This window comes from Heterocephalus glaber, unplaced genomic scaffold (assembly GCF_053883595.1).
Source record: "Heterocephalus glaber isolate CG9 unplaced genomic scaffold, H.glaber_assembly_v1.0 deba00001645, whole genome shotgun sequence".
Classification (NCBI taxonomy): domain Eukaryota; kingdom Metazoa; phylum Chordata; class Mammalia; order Rodentia; family Bathyergidae; genus Heterocephalus; species Heterocephalus glaber.
This window is the reverse complement of record NW_028258398.1, coordinates 392,988-411,221: the sequence shown is the minus strand read 5'-3', so window position 1 is coordinate 411,221 and position 18,234 is coordinate 392,988. Positions and strand designations below refer to the sequence as shown.

The following is an 18,234-nucleotide window of genomic DNA, read 5'->3' as shown; positions in this document are numbered from 1 at the left end:
AAAAACCATATGATTATCTCCGTAGACGCAGAAAAAGCATTTGACAAAATCCAACATGTATTTATGATAAAAACCCTACAAAAAATTGGAATAGATGGTCTCTACCTCAAACTGATAAAAGCCATCTATGAAAAACCAACAGCCAGTATCATACTAAATGCTCAAAAACTGAAATCCTTCACACTAAAATCAGGAACAAGGCAAGGATGTCCACTATCACCACTCTTGTTCAATATAGTTCTGGAAACAGCCACGGCAATTAGACAAGAGAAAGAAATAAAAGGAATAAAGATAGGAAATGAAGAAGTCAAATTGTCATTATTTGCAGATGACATGATACTCTATATAGAAGACCCCAAGAACTCCACCAGAAGTCTTCTAGACTTAATAACCAAATTCAGTCAAGTAGCTGGTTACAAGGTCAGCACACAAAAATCAATAGCTTTCCTCTACACAAATGACAGACTCACTGAGAGAGAAATAGGGCAAATAATTCCTTTCACAATAGCATCCAAAAAACGGAAATACCTAGGAATCAACCTAACGAAAGAAATCAAAGACCTCTTCTCTGAAAATTATGGCACTCTGAAAAGAGAGATTGAAGATGATATCACAAAATAGACAGACATCCCCTGCTCCTGGGTCGGAAGGATTAATATAGTGAAAATGGCCATACTTCCAAAACTGCTATATAGATTTAATGCAATTCCAATTGAGATCCCAGCAGCACACTTCATAGACCTCGAGAAAACAATCCAAAAATTCATTTGGAGCAAGAAGAGACCCAGAATAGCAAAAGCAATTCTAGGTAACAGAGACATGGCAGGGGGTATCACACTCCCCAACCTGCAACTCTACTACAAAGCAACTGTGATAAAAACAGCATGGTACTGGCAAAGAAACAGACCTGAGGACCAGTGGAACAGATTAGAAGATGCAGAAACAACGCCAGACACACTCAGCCATCTCATCTTCGATAAAGGAGCCAAACACCCTCACTGGAGGAAAGATAGCCTCTTTAATAAATGGTGCTGGAAAAATTGGGCTTCAACTTGCCAAAGATTAAAACTAGACCTGTATCTCTCACCATGCACTAAACTAAAATCAAAATGGATTAAAGATCTAAATATTCAAATAGAAACTCTGAACCAGTTGGAACAGAGGTTAGGTAGAACCTTTGAAGACATCGGTGTAGGAAAAGATTTTATGAACAAAACCTCAGTTGCCCTTGAACTAGCATAAACAATCAACAAGTGGGATCTCTTCTTATTAAAAGGCTTCTGCATAGCAAGAGAAACCACCGGCAGTGTGAAGAGACAACCCACAATGTGGGAAAAAATCTTCACCTGCTCTTCCTCAGACAAAGGTGTACTATGTCGAATCTGTAAAGAACTTAAAAAGATCAGACCTCTCAAATTTAAAGACCCAATCCGAAAATGGTCATCTGAAATGAACAGACATTTCTCAGACAAAGAAGTAGAAATAGCAAATAAATACATGAAAAAATGTTCAACATCACTGGTCATTCGAGAGATGCAAATGAAAACAATGCTGAGATTCCACCTCACTCCAGAAAGAATGGCTGCTATCATGAAATCAACCAATAACAAATGCTGGCGGGGCTGTGGGGAAAGAGGAACCCTGCTCCACTGCTGGTGGGAATGTAGACTGGTGCAAGCACTGTGGAAATCAGTATGGAGATACCTCAAAGAACTAGGACTGGAAGTCCCATTTTGACCCTGCTATTCCACTGCTGGGGACCTTCCCCAAAGAATTAAAAGAATCATACCACAGTGTTATATGTGCACCCATGTTCATAGCAGCACAGTTTGTAATAGCTAAAACTTGGAAACAGCCCACATACCCATCAACTGGAGACTGGATAAAGAAAATGTGTTTTTTTAAATAAAATGGAGTACTACTCAGCCATAAAAAAGAGAAATTAGAGACATTTACAGCTAAGTGGATGCACATTGAGGCGATACTCTTAAGTGAAATAAATAGGACACACGTGTAAATACCGAATAGTGTCTCTGGTGTGAGAAACTGAAAGTGTAAATAAGGACTAAATGTATAATAGGTAATGTGAAATAGGAAGAAAAGGGGCAAAGGGGAAGGAAGTGGGAGGGCTAGGGGAAAGGATAGAAGGGAGTGGGATTAATATGAGAAAGTGGAAAAATAGGAACAAAATCTTTGTGAATAGGGAGGACTGGAGGGGTTGAAGGGAGGGCTGGGCAAGGGTGAAAAATAAGAACCAAGAGAGACTATGTAAAGGTGCAAATTTCCAATGATGAATTTCATTATATTGTATACCTAAAATGTACCAATGATTAGAATGAATAATCGATAATGCAAAATAGGAAGAAAAGGTCCAAAGGGGTAGGGGTAGTGGGAGGGGCAGGAGAAAGGAAAGAAGGGAAAGGAAAAATGATAAGAAATGGAAAAAATGGAAATAAAGTCTTTGTAAATAGGGAAGGGTGGGCTAGGAATGGGGAAAAAATAAGAACCAATATGCATTATGTAAAGGTACAATTCCCAATGAGAAATGTAATTGTGTTGTATACCTACAATGTACCAATAAAAGAATTTACTAAAAAAAAAAAAGTGTTAAATAATGGTTCTTAGGTTGAGTTGCATTGGTAAAGCATGGGCTAATACATTGTATTAGGCTATAATCTTAGATTGTGAAGGACAGAAATCCATCCTACTGTTTCTTAAAACCAGGAAATTTGCAGGATTCCTTTTCAGCAGGGTTTGATGCAGGCCCTGCAGTAAGGTGGTCACTGCCCTTGTCTCCCAGGCTGCTTCCCGTATAGTTGCCATCCTTTCCTCGTGCTTCCTACCAGCCCAGCTGGCCTAGCACAGACAGAGTGTCTTCATAGGGGTCCAGCAGAAGGCACAGGAGAGACTGAGCAGCCAGCCCAGCACCACGCCTACCCCTGGAGCTGGGCCTGAAGAGACTCTGTGAACAGATGCAGGGGATGCAGGGGATGCAGAGTTCCTGAACCAGCTTCCAAACCTCTTGAAGTGGGAGCTTTTCTCACCCATTGCATGGCCTCGCAGATCTACCAATCTTCATTATAAACCAGGCATTCTGCTCTTTTTCTTGCCTGGAAATTGTTGATGAAACTGTCCTGTTTAGTTGGAACATTGTAAAAGTTATACAGGAAAAATAAACAAGCCCAAGACTTGGGCAAGTGTGGGATGGAGGAACATCAAAGCCTGGCCAGCCACCAAGCTCAGCCTCTGCTGGGACCCTTCATGTCTGCTGACAGGTCCCCAGATCTGGAGCCCTAGTTGAGGCTTGCCTTGCTGTAGGAAGCAGAAGCAAACTAGCTCACAAACCAGCCCTGGTGGCTCTGGGAAATGTCTGTTTGGGGAAGCAGAGCCGGGCTCGGCCCAAGTCAGAGGAGGTGGCCATCCAGCCCAGGCAGCCACAGTGGTGTGCCTGCCACCTGCCTTGGGCCAGGTCTTTATCGCCTGCTTGCCCCTTAGCCAACCAACACACACCCACCTCTGCCCTCTGGGTGCCTGGATGTGGGCTCCCAGCTTTTCCCTCAGGGTCCAGCTTTCTGGCCGGATTTCCCAGTGGATAACTCACCAACCATCAGGGGACCCTGTCATCCCAGCTCATGGAGATCACAGTTCTTTGTCCAGTTTCTGTGTCAGCCATTCTTGGAATGGCCTGGGGTGGTCCCCTTCCTTGTAACTGAAGGATCTCTGCCTACGGGCCCGGCAGTAGTCTGAGGCCTATTTCAGGAGTTGACCTAGTTGGTATTTTTACTTTAGTATTTAATAGGTAACTTTTATTATAAAGTATTTATGTGAAGTAAGCTTTCTTCCAGTTTTGGAAAATAACATAGAAAGAAAACATAGACGTTATCCATGACCCCACTTCCTCTTAATAACAATAGCTAACAGTTGGGTAGCTTTTGCTTGGTGCCAACTGCTGCTCTACGGACCTCGTACACACACCCCCACCCACCCACCCACCCCAGATGGTATGAGGTGGGGCTCGGGATCTTACATTCCCAGCCTGCTTGTGGGACAGAAGTCAGGGGTGTGGTGGCGATGGTGGTGAGGACATGAAGGACACCTAGCCTGCAAGGCTGTTGCCGGACAGCCCTGCCTTAAGTCCTTCAGGGGACTGCTGCGTGCTACCTGGGTACTATGCAGTATCTTCCCAGGGTGAAGAGGAGTCAGGTAAAGCAGCGTCCTGGCTGTCTACCCTAGGCTGCCCCAGCAGAGCCAGGAATGGCGTCTTGTCCCTCCCTTGCCAGCAGGAAGGGGCTTTCAGCCTGCTGCCCGGTGAGAGCCTGAAACACTTCCACATGCACCTGTATCCATGGCCTGGCTCCCAGGCCCCTGTACTGGGCCTGCTGGAAACGTTGGAATTAATGAGTAACTGAGACTAGGAGCCAGGGGTGGTGCCACTTCCCCCATCCCCCTTGCCCAAGCACATGAAATAAGTGTTGCCTCCACTGTGATCTGCAGCATTGTGATGTCTGTTGCCCTGAGGGCAGATTGCAGAACCACTGGCAGGCAGCATGGAGGCAGCAGGCTGGTGTGTGTGCAGGGACCAAGGCAGACACTGATGATCCTCCTGTTCGGTGAACACTCTGGGACTTTCAGGTTCTGAGCCCAGCACTGTGCATACACCATTTCTGCTGTGCCCCATTGGCCTCTCAGGTACATTTCAGCACCCTGATTCCACAGAGGAGGAAACATGCCTTCCAGGGGTGGGGAGCCTAGGGCCACCTGGCAGGTCACTGGGAGCTGAGTTGGAATCTGCATCTAAGTAAACAGGTAGAGGCTTGGTATGAGAGACAACAGCTTACACGGGGTCCTTTTCTTGGTATCTTGAGCCCGTTTGCAGTGACAGCGCACAGAGGTGCCCTCCCAGGGGCTGTCCTCTTTGTGGTTTAAGTAAGCAGAATGCAGATGGGGAAAAATGAAGGGAAAAAAGACAAACCACAACAGCTTAATGTACAGACCTCTCTGGTTGGCTCCAGCCCCAACACAGACATAGATCGTAAGAACTGCTCCGGAAACAGCTGGTAACAGGACACCGTACTTTCAGCCTGTCTTTCTTCGTTGTTGCCAGAAAAATAATCAGCTCTATATCTTAAGTGCTTGATAGAGTGGCTCAGACACCAGCTGTAATTTAAAACAGTTTTTGTTTGAGTTGCTTTTTAAACAAACAGATGCACCCAGTGGGGTGGGCCCAGCATGCGTGTCTTCGCATGGGATCCTTGAGCTGTTTGGGCCTTTCCATCTGCGTTCCAGTCTTGCTTGGATGTGTTCCTCAAGGCCCATCTTGGTATGTGTGCAGGGCTGGGGTGTGAGTTTGAAGGGGTGCCTCTACACTGACCTTCCTTTGTTGTCCTCTCCTTGTTTCAGCCCCTGCGGGGCATGCGTGTGGGCCCGGTTCTCTGCTAGCCCTGTAGGTGCCACACAGGAAGTGAGGACAAAACTATCTCCACGCACAGGCAAGCATCCTCAAACCCTGTTTGTTGAGTATTTTATATAACCTTTAAAACATGTTTATTGTGCTGCTTTCTGCCTTTAGTTTAGTTTTGTACATTGCCTGTAGAATTCCCCTTGGAAAGGCAGGAGTCACCCCTTCCGCTCCTCCTGTATTGCAGACAGGCTTCCCTCCCTCCATGCAAGCTGTGCTGGTTCAGTGCACTCTGCAGCTGAGGTGTGCATGCGTGGAGGGCCGTGCAAGGCCTGATGGAGAAATGGACACGCTGATGCAGGCCGAGTTCCTTTCTGCAGCCTACACCACCCTTGGAGGTCCAGCTACTTCATGTTGGCCGAGTGCTCCGAACAGAGCAGAGCAATGCAGTGCCATCTCCCAGCCCTGTCCTGCCCCCACTGTCCACTCCTGCTGGGACAGTGGCAGCCACGGAGGTGACGTTAGAAAGCACACATCAAGTTGTTCACTCCCTCACTTCACAAACTGCTATGGGCCTCTGTACTCCACACTCCTGGCCTGGCCCTCACTGCCGGCTTCGTCCACCGTGTTGTCTTTTGTTCCCTTGTTTCCTCCACTTAGAGCACTCTTCACTTCGGTTTCCCCCGGAAATCTTCCTCACCAGCCCTGCTAGAACACCACCACTCTGTGCTGTGATGCTGCATGGTTATTTGAGGGGTACTGATAGTAACAGGGCACCCTGATTTGGCACCACTCCGCTCTGTACGGTTTACTGTAGCAGTGTGTTTTTCTGACATGGCTCTGCTGGTGGGGGAAGCTGAGCGACGGCCTGGGAAGTGACGGAGCTGAGACCTGAACCCAGATGTTCTGCTCCCGATTGTCCTCTCACTTGAAGGCTGAAGGCCGGGACTTCTTTGAGGGTGTGGCTTTGCAGTTGAGTGAGTTGGGTGCTTATGTGTCTTTTGAGAGGGGGGAGGAGATACACAGTGCTGTCCCTAATGCCCAAGTCCCAGCAGGTGTAGAGAAGGTAAAGTGTTTGAACCATCAGATGCAAGGGCTTCTCAGAGACAGTGGCAGGCAGAGGAAGTAACAGTGAGCTTCGTGTCCTCTGGAGATGGATGTCTGTGGGAATTACTGGCCCTGAAGTCTGAGGGTTTTCTGTGTACAGAGAGCGCCCTGTGTGATTCCTGGGGGAGTCTTATTGCCCTTGTAGTCGCTGCTCTGTGGCCTGGCTCTAGGCCTGTCTGATGTCACTGGGACAAAACGGCCCCAGCCTGTCAGTGAATGTGGGTTGAGACACCAGGAAGGAGGAAGGGTAACTTTCCTGGGATGTCCTGCAGCAGACCAGGCATCGAGCTGTGTCTCTCCGTAGTGCTGTGTGTGCACTGGTTGCCACTTCTCATGGTCACCCTGTGACTGTGTGGTGCAATGAGTGGCCCCAGATGACGACGATGGCAGCATCTGGGTTGAAATCTGAGTCTTTTTGACCCAGAGGCTGCAGCACAACTCCTGCTGCAGCTCTGTGTTCACCAACAAGGCTTCTAGTTCCCTCCAGCAGACCCAGTCCCGTGGGTGCTTTCCAGGGCTGAGAAGGCTGAGATGAATGCATCCTCACAAGCTTGCCATGTTTGGCCCACATGGGTCGCCGCATGCTCCCAGATTTGTCTTTAGCACAGTGGCAGCCAGGCGTCCCAGGCTCGTTGGAATGCTGGGAAAGGTGAAGGCGCGCTACAGAGACAAGCAGCAAGGTCCAGGAGCAGAAAGGAGCATCCTGGGGCAGGACCCATGGAGGAAGTGGATTCCAGTGTGTGGGGGCGTGGGAGCCAGCAGGATCTGGGCCGCAGGTGTGAGGGGTCCCCTCAGACCCTGGGAACAGGGACTGGGAAATTCTCCTCCGTCAGGGCAGGGCTGAATTGTTCATTTTGGGAGGAGAGAGAGCTGAAAAAGGTTCTCTAACTCTCAGGGGACAGAGTTCCTGCTTGTGCCCTCTGGTCATGGACACCAGAACCCTAATCACCCCATGAGGCACTGTGCAGTCACACACGGGGATCCTCAGGAAAAGCCAGCAGACAGTCACAAGGCAGAGAAGAAGACCGTCACAGTGAGAAGAGACTGTAGACACAAGTGGGTAAGTTCATGGCTTAATAACCATAGAATAATCCAAAAGAAACTTTACAATAAGACTGTTTGAAGTGGAAATGAAGGAATAGACGCCATAGCAAGATTAAAACATTAGGAAAAAAGAATAGCTAATTTTGAAAAATAATCAAAAATATTCTAAATGTACTTTCAGATTAACTATCTCAGTGCTTCATGGGAATTAGTGTAGGTAGTTTCATAATTTTTTATTTTATTTTTCCTGACCATAAAATTAATATGTATTGAAAATCTGGAAAACAGAGGATTTGTATGAGGAAGAAATAAGAATAATCTGCAGGAGCTGGGGATGTGGATCAGGGGTAAAGCACTTGCCTGGCTTTGGTTTGGCCCCCAGCACAGGGGAAAAACACTCTGAACCTGTTACTGAGGATAACGTTAATATTTTGAATTTTTTCTAAAAGAAATTCTACTGGATATGAAAATTTAGACCCTGATTTAAAACAACTTTTGAACCATGACATCACAATTAAATATCCTTTGAAAACATATTTAATGGCTCTGTATCATCCCGTTATTTCTTGCTCTGCTGTATTTATCTACTCCTTGATGAGCACAGGCTTTGGGCACAGTATTGCTTGTGCACTATGATGCGCATTTGTTTGCGTTTCAGATTATTCTTCAGGGCCGATTACCAGAGATGAGATGCTTGGTTGATAGGTGTGGACTTACACTTTGTGGGGAGGGGAACGAGGCTATGTGAACATTTTTTAGCCATATCATTATATAGTAAAGATCTTGGCTGTGCCCTAGGCTCGTGGGATGGGGCTTCCAAAGCCCTAGGGACTTTCCGCGTGATGGCAGTGTCTGTTGCTTCTGGTGGCCCTTGGACTACTCCTGAGTTTATGCTAAGGAGATGACTCAGTGTGGGAACCAGTCATTGTCGCAAGACCAACGATGTGATTAGAGGGTTGATACCAGCTTGGCCTTGTGACCCATGCGGAGATGGGGCATTGGGGGTTGAGATCAGTTCTACCTTGGTTATGAAACCTCAGTAAAAACTCTGGAAATGGAGGCTCGGAGGTCTTTCTGATTGGTGAGCACACGCGTGTGCCCAGAGGGTGACAGGTGCTGAGTCCACAGGGAGAGGCCTGGGCACTGTGCAGAACCCTCCAGGCCTCGCCCAGGCGTGTCTTGGTTTCCCTGGACCTCATTTGTACCCTGGTGATAAAGCTGGAAGCCCCTGGATTTGCAGCTAGCTGGTCAGAAGTATGGTAGCCCAGGGACCTTGGGACTCATGGCTGGTGTCTGAATTTGAGGGGTCTTGTTGAGGACCAAACCCTTAATATGTGGCACTGACTCTGGGTAGTTAATGTCAGAATTGATTATAGTACACAAATTGTGCTATGTGTTATCAGTTTCACTCTAAACTAGTGAAAGGTTAAGTGACTTTGATCTCTCTGGGTCTCAGCATTCTCATTTATGAAATGGAGAATTTGATAACAACAAAAACACAGGGTTGATTCGTGACCATCTTCATACAGTGCTTAGCCCGGTGCCTGACCCTATAAAGTACTCACAAAATGTCAGTGTGTCCATGCTTGCATGGGAAAAATCAGCTAGAAAAAAAGAGAAGTCATTTGCAATAACATTAAAGATGTCATAGTAGGATTATATGTTGCATTTTGATAATGTCATTGTTTTGAAAGCTTGCCCCCCCCTTCTTTTTGGTAACAGGGATCAAACTCAGGACCTTGTGCTTGCAAGGCAGGTGCGGTGCCCCTGAGCTACATCCCTGGCCCTGTCCCCTTTTCATTACTGATCTTCTGTCATGTTCTACTTTCAAAAACCATTTTCTATGCTTCCTTGTGCTCTACTTACTTTATTTCTTTTACTTTCTATATGATTTTCTTTCTCTTTTAAAATTTACACAGATTTATGATTGTTCTACATCTTATGGCTAATAATGGTTATACCAGCAGTTACCCTTGAGTCTGAATTATACCTGTGTACTCCTGGGTTTCTCCAGCTACTGACTTGAGAACAAGGCCCTGCTCTGCAGCACCTCTTCTCTTGTTTTTGGTTCTGCTTCAGGATTTTTTCTCAGTTTTAGTGAAGTCATTTTTATAACATGTATCTCTTTTTTCAACAATCATAATAAATGTAATTGGTAGGTAACAGGCGCTTCATTTTAATGAGAGAATAAACCCTTCAGTCCTTTGGACGAACTCCCGCATATTTGGATCTCCGTGGCCACACTGGGCTCTTTTGCACACATGTCCTCCTCCCCACATGCTCATGCAGACTCCTCTCAGCTGAGATCTGTCCTCAGGAAGGTCCTGCTCTGTCCCCATGAGCATCTTCACACACCCCCATGACAGAGTGATGCACTCCTATTCCCAGCAGTAGGCTCTCACTGTTACTAATTTTGTCTGCTTGCTTTATCTGTCTTCTCCCCCAATATTTTCTCTTTCCTTTTTCTTTCTTTTTATATTTACAGAAGTATTTTGAAACAAACTCATAACATCTGTAGTCATTTTACCCTTGAATGCTTATGTATGCATCTCTATAAACACAGATAACTTCTTGAATAGGCCAGTGTTGTTATCACAACTAATAATAATTATTTACTATCTAAAACCCCATTTGTATTTAGAATTTTCTTAATTTCTGTGGAAAATGCTCCTCACAAATGGTTCCCACCTAAGGATGTAAAAACCTGTCCATCTCAGGCTTTTGCTGACGATGAGGAGCCACACTCAGAGAGGTGAATTGGCCTCCTTGGTCAGTTGCCAGTGCTGGGATTTGAATCCACACCTAGTAGTGATGTTTGTGTTTTACACCATTGGGTGGGTCTGCTCGTCTGAGTAGGATAAAGCCTCTGACCTCAGCCGAAAGCTTTACTCCACAGAGACAAGGCAGCTGGGCGCACCCCACAAAGCCCTCCCCGGTACGGAGAGGCTGTGCTCAGCAAGCCAGTGCAGGGTGCCACAGTGAGGCAAGTCCAGCCCCACCCCAGGTCACTGTGGCTTTTCTTTGGTTTGATCTCTATTCCAGGGAGCTTCATTTGGGACGGGCACAGGTGCAAGGGCCAGCAAAAGAGGGTTCATGGGGCCGGGGATTTAACTCAGTGGTTCTGCCGGCTGCCTCGAAAGTGCAAGGTCCTGAGTTAGATCCCCAGTACCAAAAAAAAGAAGAGGGTTCATGACTTCAGAGAATTCTGAAGGCTGTGGAGGACCATGACCCAGGGAATCTAAGCTCTGCAGTGTGCTTGCTGTGCATTTGGGGCCCGTGAATTGACCTCTCTGACCTGGTTTCTGCCTTTGGCACATGGAATTACAGTGCTTCCTTTGCAGGTTGGGATGAAGATTATGGGAATGCAGATGTGAGCATCCCTAGCACAATGCCTGGTGCACGGCGGCGGTGGTTTATGAACATGGGCCTGGTGTCATTTCTCTCCCTGGGCTGAGTGGCTGGTGTCCAACCTTTACAGGACAGGGGTTCAAGGCTGAGGGGACCCCAGCTCCAAGCACCAGCAGGTTTGGAGAGAGGAAGGGTGCCTAGCCCTTGGCCCATGTCCTTGTGTCACTCTACACATCTGCTTCGATGGCCCTTTACGGATATGGGTGCTGGACACAGAGTCGGAGCTGCCTCACTTTCTTCTCAGAGCAAGCTGAGTATTTCAGGTTTCACATTGAGAGCGTGATTTATGGATACAAGCAGTTGGCAGACTGCTCTGATCTTGGGGTATGTGGGAGAACGGAGCCACACTCAGTACTGGCCATGGGAATGCACTGCCAGCATGTGTGCTGAGAGCATAAAGGAAATGTTTGTGGTCCTTTTAGAGTGACTGGAAGTAAACATTTCTTTCACCTTGAAGGAAATGAGTGTTTTAGGGAGAGTTCCAGGGCCCAGGAGCTTGACGAAGCTGGACAGCCCATGTAGCAAGCCACATAAAGGGGACATCAGAACCAATTGGGTTAGAGAGGGCCTAATAAATTGTGTCCCTCACAAGGACCCGGCATTTTCTGTTCCTTGGGTGGGCCACATGTGCTGGCTCTCCAGAAGATTGGGAACAGCTGTCCCGACTCGTTGCCATTGAGTCATATCTGGTCCATGGGCCAGCGGTTGGCGCCTCTGGTCATTCCGTCCTCTCTTAGCAAAGCTTGAGGTGATCTGGCTGCCTCCCCGAAGATCCGGGGGAACTGCATGCTCAGCATCCCCTGTGCAGTGCTGGCAGCCAGGGCTTCCGCAGCCTCCTGCTGTGTCTTCTGCCCAGAACGGCCTCTTCCCCTGGCTTTCTGGCCTCCTCCTCCCCTCCAGTTGCTGAACCCTCTCTTGTGCACTTGTTTAGCGACGCTTCTCATTTCATGTTTATGGAGTGTTGATTGTGTCTGTGTGTGTGCACGTGTGTGTGTGTGTCCCAGCAGACTGGGAACTTCTTGAGGGCAGGGCTAGGTTGGATTTGACTCTGAATCCTGGGATGGAGCCCTCGGGACAGCCATGCAGATGTCTGGAGTAGAACAGAACCAAGCGTTTGCTTCAGTGCCCGATGCTGTGGCCCGGGTTGTGGTTTGTGGGGCCTGGGGAGGCACCTTGGGAGACTCACAGTGGCGGGGGGGACGCCGCCTGGGACACCCGTCAGCCTGCCTGTCACTTCCTCTGGGGGCCTCCCTGCTCCTGGCCGTCTAGGGTTGCATCCTGTCCCTCTGGCTGCGTGTGCAGGGCCCTCACAGGACCCGGTGGGCTCTGCAGGCTGCTTCACAGTGAAATGTGTTCCTGCTGCTCCTTCTGAAATGTGACCTGCCATGCCTTCTTCAGTCCTCTGTCTCCGTCCAGAAAAATGTCTAATTGTATCTTGAACTCATTTACATTGCTTGCTTCAATGGCCTCACTTGGCAGCTGAGGCCGTATGCTAATTCCACCCTTTTCATGAAGGAATTCTGCTGATTTTACTTACTTTTTATGGTAGATTCCTCCCCCAACACAATTTTTTTTTTCTGTCTCCTGCTCATCCAACACAGTTTCCTAAGCCGCTCTCAGGCTCTGCGAGCTGTGCCCTCAGGGTGCTTCCCTGGGTGGAACTCCTGGTGGTTCTGGCCCCTCAGCACTGTCAGCATAGGGCTGATCTCGAAAGCCCAGTGTTGGTTCCCCTTTTCCCGAGCAGGGCTCCCTGGGACCTGGGGCCCTGTTTCTGCAGGGGCATGTTTGCGTGCAAGGCCATGGCCATGCCTGCTGTTTCTCAGAGCCTGAGTGAGAGCTGGTACACATGGCACTGCTGCAGGCACTCAGGAGGTGGCCCTGTGGCTGTGGGGAGACAGCTGGCTGGGTCCCGGCCCTGGTGCTCCTTGGCTATGTGTGGCTTGGACAAGGTCTCTACTGCTCAGAGCTGCACTTTGTTCATCTGTAAAGCGCACAGTGAAGACCATCTTCCCCCTACTTGGATTTGCTTGGGGTCATCTCCAAGGGGACACAGCCCTCCTCTTGGAGGCACCTGGGCCCTCTCTGCAGCCCTGATCTTCCTGGTTTATGGCCCCATCCTTGGCCTGGTTGTGCCAGCCTTTTCTGATTCTAAACAGGCACACACGATCTTTGAAGTGCTGAGATGTCTCACTGAGGAGAGAGAATGCATCCATTGCTGGTGGAGGGATGCTCAGCCTAGGAGTACGGGGGGCTCTTCCCTGAGCTTGAGGCATCTCCTCTCTGGTGGGGCCTCACAGACCTTCAGGACCAGCAACACATGACTGTGATGAGCACCTGCGCTGTGCTACTGGGTGCCAAGGTCCTGTCCTGGCAGAGGCTCAGGGACTCATGGAACAGGGGTGTCCTGGGCAGTGTGAGGGCCTCGTCTAAGCTGAGAGGTGAAGCCAAGAGCCCCAGAGAAGGGGCGGGGTGGGAAGAATGCTTTGGGCTCACACCCATGCCCGGACCAGGGGTGGTAGTGGGCACAGCCAGGGGAGGAGCAGGGAGGGGATCTTTGTCTGTACCTTCCTGCCATTTTCTTCTTCATAGAGGGGGACAGGAATTGCCTGGGTCCCCTCCTGTCCCTACTGCTTCCTAGGTATTTGAGTTTGGGCAAGTGATTTAACCTCCCTGTGCCGCAAAGTGTTCATCTGCAAAACGGTGATGCCAATAAAGTACCTCTGCCTTAGGAGATAAAGTTCAATGAGCCAGTGTGAAGAGCACTTGGAGGAAAAGAAGCTCAGTTTCTGTGGACCCAGGGGCTTGGTGGGATAGCATCTGTCCCAGAAGGAGTTCAGCCTGAGAGCTTTGGTTTTCTTGTTTGTTCACCCAGGACAGTCATTGTCATCCTTTGTTTGTGGGCTTTCTACCTGTTGGGGTTATGTTGAGACTCAGTTTGTTTTTTTGGGGGGCAGGTACCGGGGATCGAGCTCGGGACCTTGCTCTTTCAAGGCAGGCACCGGAACCACTGAGCTAAATCCCTGGCCCTGAGACTCAGTTTGAAAATATGTGCTTTGAGCTGTAGGAAGAAGCCCTGCCAGAGAGAAAATCATGTCAGCAGCTTTGGGAACCATTGCCAGTGTTAACTCCTCCGGGCCTTGTTACTGCCCGGGGAAGCAGGCACTGCTTTGACATGGCCTCGGCCCTGAGTGTTGGGGTGTGTAAGATGAGCCTGGGGTGGCCCCGCACTGCTCCTCTGCTACTTGGCTGAGGCCCAGGCCAGGGAAGGGATGTGATTGCCTCTGGTGGCCCAGGTGGAGGGGCCAAGCCTGTGGCTGCCTGTGGTACCTGTCACTCTGTCCCTCTGGTCCTTCCTGCCATCCACCTTTCCCATTCCCATCAAGACCACACATGGCTCCCGGAGCAAGAAGAGTTGAACTGTCCACTCTGCTTCCTTGGGCTCAGCCGGCTGTGGTCTGACTTCAAGGGGTAAGGGCCATGGGAGCTGGATGTTTACTCTGCTCCTTCCAACTTTCCTTTCTAGAGAAAATCCACTCCAGAGGTCTCTCATGAGGGAGCTGCAGGCCAAGCCTGGTCCATGGACATGTTTTATTTGGGCCACATAGTTTAAACATTTTTTGAATTGGTTGTCAACATTTAAAATTTGGCAAATTACATGTAATAGTCCAGATTTTTGGCTTCTCTTGAAAAATCGGATGATCTGGCAACTCCAGGCTCACATTCCTCTTGGTCTGAGGTGGATTGGTGCTGAGGAGAGACTGTCCCTTCCAGATGGGGATAGGAGTTCCCTTTTCCGCAGTCTTGCCTGGGCCCTGGAGGCCCTGGGAGTGGGCGCCACAGCTCCCAGCATCCTTTGCTTCAGGACATGGGTTTGTAGGGTGCTGGAATTCATCAGGGAGCAGAGCAGTTTGGGTTCAGGAACTAGATTATGCGGTGGGGGTGCAATCCCTGGGGAGGTTTGCAAGCCCCATATGTGGGCCTTAGGGCCCTATGAGAACTGGACCCCCACTCTGCAGAGGAGGGGCTAAGCCTCAGGCATGTATCATGGCCTGCAGATAGGGGATGCTGGGATGGAGTCCACTGTCTCCTCTCCACACACCCTGCTCCCTGCACTGTGCCTGAAATGATGCAATGATGGCTGGGGAAGTTTCCTCCCAGGTTTCCCTTGGGGTCACAGGGTACTGTCTTCAAGAGAAATCCTCTTTGTTGGCACTGTAGGGAGGCAGTCTGGTGGAGCAAAAACAGCCCCCCAGTGGGCAGACCTATCTGGATCTGGCTCCTCATGTTCTGGCTGTAGAGTTGCCCTGGCTGCTTCTCTCCCTCCTTTCTTCCCTGCCCTTACCCCTCACATAGCGAGCACTTTCTGTGTGTTTAGCTGTTTATAACTTTTTTAAGCCTTGGACTTCACATCCCTTGGTAACTGTTACCAACTGTGAGTTTTGCTTGCTCATTTTCACAATGGAAGTCACATTGACAGAACCTCAGAGTTACTCTGTACAAAATACTGACTTATAAAAACAAGCCAAGTATAGTACCCTGCTCCATGGTATGGTGGTAGCACACACTTGTAGTCCCCAGGAGGCCAGGGGAGTGGGTATCACTTGAGCCCATGAGTTCAAGGCCAGCTTGGGGCCCAGGTAAGATGGTGAGACCTCCATCTCAAAAGAAGGATGGCATTTTTGGGAATGCCATCTTGAGATGACCCGGAATTGAGACTTGAGATGACCTGGAATCGCACAGGCCTCCTAGCTCCAGTCCTCCTGTCCTAGGGATCAGGTAGGTGCCTTCTATGTCCCAAGCCCTGTATGAGGCCCTGTATGAGGTGCATCATATAACATTAGGAGTGGTTTTATCTCCATTTTATAGGTGAAGGGATGGGCTGAGAGCTTGGGGATTTTATGAAATACCACACTTCCCAGAAGTGAGCCAGGATCCAGGTTACAGTTGATCCTGCCTGAAGTTTGTACCCTTCACTCTCTGCTGTGGGACTCACCACGACTTCTGCCCTGGGTCCTGGGTAGACTCCGAGCAGCCAGTGATGGTGGATCCAAAGATTAGTTCTCTGGTCTCAATAGAGTCCTGGCTGGTGACCAAGTCTGAATGCTGACGCAGGAGTGCCAGGGAAGTTCCTTGGTTTCATCCCGAGGCGCCATGCGGGCAGGTCTCTCCCCTGGTCTCAGACAGGGCTGACTGCCCAGCCACCTCGTCTGGCTCTTCTCACCATTTGCATCCTGTGTCCGCCTCTTGCTCTCTGGTCCAGAAGAGGCTCTTGTGCCCATATTTGGAGATTCATCAATTCTCTGCCTTGCTCGCTTCTTCCAGACCCCTCAAGGTGTCTCCAAAGCCCTATCTACTCTGTCACCTCCCAAGCTGTACAGTACACGAGGACAGAGGATAATTTAGTTATTTTTGAATAAAGATTCTTAGCAAAAGGAAGAAAGTGTGTGTGTGTGTGTGTGTGTGTGTGTGTGTGTGTGTGACTCGCTACATGAAGTAGACAGTGTTTCCTGAAACAGGAGATATGAACTCAAAGAATTTAAAATAAAACATTCATTTTATTATTTTTTTAAAGAAGGAAAATGAGAAAAAAAAAGAATAGTCAGTCTTTTTATCCTAAGTACAGATGAAATTGATTAAACCTTAAAGGCTGGCCTCCGCACACCCGGTTTATTAATTGAAGAATTTCCTCTTACCCAGAATGGGAAGTTCACATTAAAATCGAGCTGGCTCTGAGTGGTAGTGACACTTGAGAACTGAACATTTTCCACAATCCTATTTTCTCTTCGGTGCTAGAGGAAATCCTAAAATGGTTAGGGCAGGGGGAGGGGCGCGGGAAGAGGGAGCCAGGGGAGACCATACGTTTTAAGGAAGCCTTCTTTCATTTCCTTGTAAAGCATGAAATCAAATTATAGCTCACAGCCCACAATTATTTTATTTCTACATTTCAAATTCCATTTTCTGCTCCTTTTCACTGCTCTTGAACAGGAGTTGTACTGTTGTGCAAAGTCAGCTAAAAAGATTACCCTAGGTAGAGGAGGACACAGTAGCTTAAGGAAGCAGAGGGGCCAGGCTCCCCCCGAGGTGGGAGCCCATGGCCCTGGAGCCTGCATGCCCACTTCCTCCTGGGCAAGGTGGTGGCAGCCATCGCCCCTGGGCTCCGGGACAGCATGGATGCCCCTGTGCCATGTGTGTGATGCTGGTTTTGCCTTGGGACTCCCGAGAAAGGATGCCTGGGTAGTGTCACTCAGAGCTTCCCGAGCCTAGGTTCCTCACCACCAGCTGTGAGGAGGTGTGTGAGGTGTGCCAGGCATGGCACCAGGGTTGCAAGGCCATGTGTGTCCAGTCCTCAGTGTCCCTCAACTGGGGCCCACAAGTCTTCCCTCTCTTGCTGACCCCTGCTTAGCGGGAGAGCAGCTCTGGGCTCCAGCATGCCATGCTGTCCAGTGGGGACCCAGTGATCATAATTTCTTGCTTTAAAGTTTCGCTTATCTTTACAGTTCATTTCTACTATAGCATCAAGTTTCATGGTGTTGCATTTACCATCACTTAAAGTTCTTTTGATTATAAACAAATTTGAGTTTAAAAAATGACTCACTTTCTAGTTGGGCACAGTGGCACATGCCTGAAGTCACCAGCTCTTGGGAGGCTGAGTCAGAAAGATCAGTAGAGCCCAGGAGTTTGAGACCAGCCTGGCAACATAGCAAAACATCATCTGAAAAAGAAAAAAGTCATTTTAAACAAACATATACCAATATCTAATAGTTTTTCTAGGGTGAGAAACAAAGTGTAAATAAGGATTAAAATGAATAATGGATAATTTGAAATAGGAAGAAAAGGTCCAAAGGGGTAGGGGAAGTGGGAGGTGAAGGGGAAAAGAAAGAAGGGAAAGGAAAAATTACGAGAAAAGAAAAAAATGGAAACAAAGTCTATGTAAATAGGGAAGGGTGGAGGGGTGAAGGACACACAGGTAATGGGGAAGAAATAAGAACCAAGATGCATCATGTACAGGTACAAACACCCAAAGATAAATGTAAATGTATTGTATACCTAAAATGTACCAATACATGAATTTAAGCAAAAAAAAAACAAAACCCCAAACATATATGTACATAATAGTAGAGGTGGTAGTCGTGGGCAGGGTGGTAATCATGGCATCGCTGTGTGGATGGGGAATGCTAGTTTAATTCATGCTTGGTGCTTGAAGCAGAACCCACTGAAAAACCTCAAGCAAGAAAGCTTGAATCCTGAGGCAGGTGTCCAACCCCACCCTTACAGAC

The 18,234-nt window shown here is 48.5% G+C and overlaps 1 protein-coding gene across 8 annotated transcripts in view; it reads left to right on the top strand.

Moving 5' to 3' along the window:
- Eefsec (eukaryotic elongation factor, selenocysteine-tRNA specific) overlaps positions 1 to 18,234 on the top strand; it is a 219,997-nt gene that overhangs the window by 59,780 nt on the left and 141,983 nt on the right. The window contains exon 1 of one of the 8 annotated variants that reach the window (XM_087196942.1): positions 7,401 to 7,565. The exons of the other annotated variants lie outside the window; for them this stretch is intronic. The gene's annotated coding sequence lies outside the window, so the exon portion shown is untranslated. Of the gene's footprint in view, positions 1 to 7,400; positions 7,566 to 18,234 lie in introns of those variants that run through there. 8 annotated transcript variants of the gene reach the window in all.